We start from the raw sequence: 6,000 nt of genomic DNA, 5'->3' as shown, positions 1-6,000 counted from the left end.
ACTGCTACACCTACCAGGCGTGTTCCCCCAATGAAAATGGTCCCTGAAGGTCAGCGTCGGCGGATACACCTATGCTCGAGTGTGAATGCAAGTATGCGTGGCGTGTGCCATCCCTGGACACGTGTTTCGAGGTAGTTGCCTCTCGTCAGCAGGGAGTAGGAAAAAGTGTGGGGTTGCTGTGTAAGCTGCTAAAAACGTTATCAGGTCTAGTACCTCTCGTAGCGCGCAGGTGCGTAACCATGAGTCAGTCGACTCCACCGGCTCAAGGGAGCCTGAATATAAAGTTAAACCAGATTGGTCGCACACTGCTACACCTACCAGGCGTGTTCCCCCAATGAAAATGGTCCCTGAAGGTCAGCGTCGGCGGATACACCTATGCTCGAGTGTGAATGCAAGTATGCGTGGCGTGTGCCATCCCTGGACACGTGTTTCGAGGTAGTTGCCTCTCGTCAGCAGGGAGTAGGAAAAAGTGTGGGGTTGCTGTGTAAGCTGCTAAAAACGTTATCAGGTCTAGTACCTCTCGTAGCGCGCAGGTGCGTAACCATGAGTCCGTCGACTCCACCGGCTCAAGGGAGCCTGAATATAAAGTTAAACCAGATTGGTCGCACACTGCTACACCTACCAGGCGTGTTCCCCCAATGAAAATGGTCCCTGAAGGTCAGCGTCGGCGGATACACCTATGCTCGAGTGTGAATGCAAGTATGCGTGGCGTGTGCCATCCCTGGACACGTGTTTCGAGGTAGTTGCCTCTCGTCAGCAGGGAGTAGGAAAAAGTGTGGGGTTGCTGTGTAAGCTGCTAAAAACGTTATCAGGTCTAGTACCTCTCGTAGCGCGCAGGTGCGTAACCATGAGTCAGTCGACTCCACCGGCTCAAGGGAGCCTGAATATAAAGTTAAACCAGATTGGTCGCACACTGCTACACCTACCAGGCGTGTTCCCCCAATGAAAATGGTCCCTGAAGGTCAGCGTCGGCGGATACACCTATGCTCGAGTGTGAATGCAAGTATGCGTGGCGTGTGCCATCCCTGGACACGTGTTTCGAGGTAGTTGCCTCTCGTCAGCAGGGAGTAGGAAAAAGTGTGGGGTTGCTGTGTAAGCTGCTAAAAACGTTATCAGGTCTAGTACCTCTCGTAGCGCGCAGGTGCGTAACCATGAGTCCGTCGACTCCACCGGCTCAAGGGAGCCTGAATATAAAGTTAAACCAGATTGGTCGCACACTGCTACACCTACCAGGCGTGTTCCCCCAATGAAAATGGTCCCTGAAGGTCAGCGTCGGCGGATACACCTATGCTCGAGTGTGAATGCAAGTATGCGTGGCGTGTGCCATCCCTGGACACGTGTTTCGAGGTAGTTGCCTCTCGTCAGCAGGGAGTAGGAAAAAGTGTGGGGTTGCTGTGTAAGCTGCTAAAAACGTTATCAGGTCTAGTACCTCTCGTAGCGCGCAGGTGCGTAACCATGAGTCCGTCGACTCCACCGGCTCAAGGGAGCCTGAATATAAAGTTAAACCAGATTGGTCGCACACTGCTACACCTACCAGGCGTGTTCCCCCAATGAAAATGGTCCCTGAAGGTCAGCGTCGGCGGATACACCTATGCTCGAGTGTGAATGCAAGTATGCGTGGCGTGTGCCATCCCTGGACACGTGTTTCGAGGTAGTTGCCTCTCGTCAGCAGGGAGTAGGAAAAAGTGTGGGGTTGCTGTGTAAGCTGCTAAAAACGTTATCAGGTCTAGTACCTCTCGTAGCGCGCAGGTGCGTAACCATGAGTCCGTCGACTCCACCGGCTCAAGGGAGCCTGAATATAAAGTTAAACCAGATTGGTCGCACACTGCTACACCTACCAGGCGTGTTCCCCCAATGAAAATGGTCCCTGAAGGTCAGCGTCGGCGGATACACCTATGCTCGAGTGTGAATGCAAGTATGCGTGGCGTGTGCCATCCCTGGACACGTGTTTCGAGGTAGTTGCCTCTCGTCAGCAGGGAGTAGGAAAAAGTGTGGGGTTGCTGTGTAAGCTGCTAAAAACGTTATCAGGTCTAGTACCTCTCGTAGCGCGCAGGTGCGTAACCATGAGTCCGTCGACTCCACCGGCTCAAGGGAGCCTGAATATAAAGTTAAACCAGATTGGTCGCACACTGCTACACCTACCAGGCGTGTTCCCCCAATGAAAATGGTCCCTGAAGGTCAGCGTCGGCGGATACACCTATGCTCGAGTGTGAATGCAAGTATGCGTGGCGTGTGCCATCCCTGGACACGTGTTTCGAGGTAGTTGCCTCTCGTCAGCAGGGAGTAGGAAAAAGTGTGGGGTTGCTGTGTAAGCTGCTAAAAACGTTATCAGGTCTAGTACCTCTCGTAGCGCGCAGGTGCGTAACCATGAGTCCGTCGACTCCACCGGCTCAAGGGAGCCTGAATATAAAGTTAAACCAGATTGGTCGCACACTGCTACACCTACCAGGCGTGTTCCCCCAATGAAAATGGTCCCTGAAGGTCAGCGTCGGCGGATACACCTATGCTCGAGTGTGAATGCAAGTATGCGTGGCGTGTGCCATCCCTGGACACGTGTTTCGAGGTAGTTGCCTCTCGTCAGCAGGGAGTAGGAAAAAGTGTGGGGTTGCTGTGTAAGCTGCTAAAAACGTTATCAGGTCTAGTACCTCTCGTAGCGCGCAGGTGCGTAACCATGAGTCCGTCGACTCCACCGGCTCAAGGGAGCCTGAATATAAAGTTAAACCAGATTGGTCGCACACTGCTACACCTACCAGGCGTGTTCCCCCAATGAAAATGGTCCCTGAAGGTCAGCGTCGGCGGATACACCTATGCTCGAGTGTGAATGCAAGTATGCGCGACGTGTGCCATCCCTGGACACGTGTTTCGAGGTAGTTGCCTCTCGTCAGCAGGGAGTAGGAAAAAGTGTGGGGTTGCTGTGTAAGCTGCTAAAAACGTTATCGGGCTGACGAGCCTTGGATCTGCACCTGCACGCCATGAGAGGTACTTGACCTGTTTTTAATTACATTTTGGCAGTCCACACGGCACCCCTTTACACTGTCCTGCTCCCTGCTGACGAGAGGCAACTACCTCGAAACACGTGTCCAGGGATGGCTAAATGCAACACATACTTTTTTCTTTACACATCGTGGCATAGACGTACCCGCCGTCGCCACTACATTTACCACAGTTCTTTGGGGCAACTTGCTGGTTTGACGAGCAGTGTGCGACCAACTTGTGTACAAATTATTACGGCTCCCTTGAGCTAACGGGCTGACGAGCCTTGGATCTGCACCTGCACGCCATGAGATGTACTTGACCTGTTTTTAATTACATTTTGGCAGTCCACACGGCACCCCTTTACACTGTCCTGCTCCCTGCTGACGAGAGGCAACTACCTCGAAACACGTGTCCAGGGATGGCTAAATGCAACACATACTTTTTTCTTTACACATCGTGGCATAGACGTACCCGCCGTCGCCACTACATTTACCACAGTTCTTTGGGGCAACTTGCTGGTGTGACGAGCAGTGTGCGACCAACTTGTGTACAAATTATTACGGCTCCCTTGAGCTAACGGGCTGACGAGCCTTGGATCTGCACCTGCACGCCATGAGAGGTACTTGACCTGTTTTTAATTAAATTTTGGCAGTCCACACGGCACCCCTTTACACTGTCCTGCTCCCTGCTGACGAGAGGCAACTACCTCGAAACACGTGTCCAGGGATGGCTAAATGCAACACATACTTTTTTCTTTACACATCGTGGCATAGACGTACCCGCCGTCGCCACTACATTTACCACAGTTCTTTGGGGCAACTTGCTGGTGTGACGAGCAGTGTGCGACCAACTTGTGTACAAATTATTACGGCTCCCTTGAGCTAACGGGCTGACGAGCCTTGGATCTGCACCTGCACGCCATGAGAGGTACTTGACCTGTTTTTAATTACATTTTGGCAGTCCACACGGCACCCCTTTACACTGTCCTGCTCCCTGCTGACGAGAGGCAACTACCTCGAAACACGTGTCCAGGGATGGCTAAATGCAACACATACTTTTTTCTTTACACATCGTGGCATAGACGTACCCGCCGTCGCCACTACATTTACCACAGTTCTTTGGGGCAACTTGCTGGTGTGACGAGCAGTGTGCGACCAACTTGTGTACAAATTATTACGGCTCCCTTGAGCTAACGGGCTGACGAGCCTTGGATCTGCACCTGCACGCCATGAGAGGTACTTGACCTGTTTTTAATTACATTTTGGCAGTCCACACGGCACCCCTTTACACTGTCCTGCTCCCTGCTGACGAGAGGCAACTACCTCGAAACACGTGTCCAGGGATGGCTAAATGCAACACATACTTTTTTCTTTACACATCGTGGCATAGACGTACCCGCCGTCGCCACTACATTTACCACAGTTCTTTGGGGCAACTTGCTGGTGTGACGAGCAGTGTGCGACCAACTTGTGTACAAATTATTACGGCTCCCTTGAGCTAACGGGCTGACGAGCCTTGGATCTGCACCTGCACGCCATGAGAGGTACTTGACCTGTTTTTAATTACATTTTGGCAGTCCACACGGCACCCCTTTACACTGTCCTGCTCCCTGCTGACGAGAGGCAACTACCTCGAAACACGTGTCCAGGGATAGCTAAATGCAACACATACTTTTTTCTTTACACATCGTGGCATAGACGTACCCGCCGTCGCCACTACATTTACCACAGTTCTTTGGGGCAACTTGCTGGTGTGACGAGCAGTGTGCGACCAACTTGTGTACAAATTATTACGGCTCCCTTGAGCTAACGGGCTGACGAGCCTTGGATCTGCACCTGCACGCCATGAGAGGTACTTGACCTGTTTTTAATTACATTTTGGCAGTCCACACGGCACCCCTTTACACTGTCCTGCTCCCTGCTGACGAGAGGCAACTACCTCGAAACACGTGTCCAGGGATGGCTAAATGCAACACATACTTTTTTCTTTACACATCGTGGCATAGACGTACCCGCCGTCGCCACTACATTTACCACAGTTCTTTGGGGCAACTTGCTGGTGTGACGAGCAGTGTGCGACCAACTTGTGTACAAATTATTACGGCTCCCTTGAGCTAACGGGCTGACGAGCCTTGGATCTGCACCTGCACGCCATGAGAGGTACTTGACCTGTTTTTAATTACATTTTGGCAGTCCACACGGCACCCCTTTACACTGTCCTGCTCCCTGCTGACGAGAGGCAACTACCTCGAAACACGTGTCCAGGGATGGCTAAATGCAACACATACTTTTTTCTTTACACATCGTGGCATAGACGTACCCGCCGTCGCCACTACATTTACCACAGTTCTTTGGGGCAACTTGCTGGTGTGACGAGCAGTGTGCGACCAACTTGTGTACAAATTATTACGGCTCCCTTGAGCTAACGGGCTGACGAGCCTTGGATCTGCACCTGCACGCCATGAGAGGTACTTGACCTGTTTTTAATTACATTTTGGCAGTCCACACGGCACCCCTTTACACTGTCCTGCTCCCTGCTGACGAGAGGCAACTACCTCGAAACACGTGTCCAGGGATGGCTAAATGCAACACATACTTTTTTCTTTACACATCGTGGCATAGACGTACCCGCCGTCGCCACTACATTTACCACAGTTCTTTGGGGCAACTTGCTGGTGTGACGAGCAGTGTGCGACCAACTTGTGTACAAATTATTACGGCTCCCTTGAGCTAACGGGCTGACGAGCCTTGGATCTGCACCTGCACGCCATGAGAGGTACTTGACCTGTTTTTAATTACATTTTGGCAGTCCACACGGCACCCCTTTACACTGTCCTGCTCCCTGCTGACGAGAGGCAACTACCTCGAAACACGTGTCCAGGGATGGCTAAATGCAACACATACTTTTTTCTTTACACATCGTGGCATAGACGTACCCGCCGTCGCCACTACATTTACCACAGTTCTTTGGGGCAACTTGCTGGTGTGACGAGCAGTGTGCGACCAACTTGTGTACAAATTATTA

This window comes from Triturus cristatus, chromosome 1_2, assembly GCF_964204655.1.
Source record: "Triturus cristatus chromosome 1_2, aTriCri1.1, whole genome shotgun sequence".
Lineage (NCBI taxonomy): Eukaryota > Metazoa > Chordata > Amphibia > Caudata > Salamandridae > Triturus > Triturus cristatus.
Note: the sequence above shows the minus strand (reverse complement) of the source record.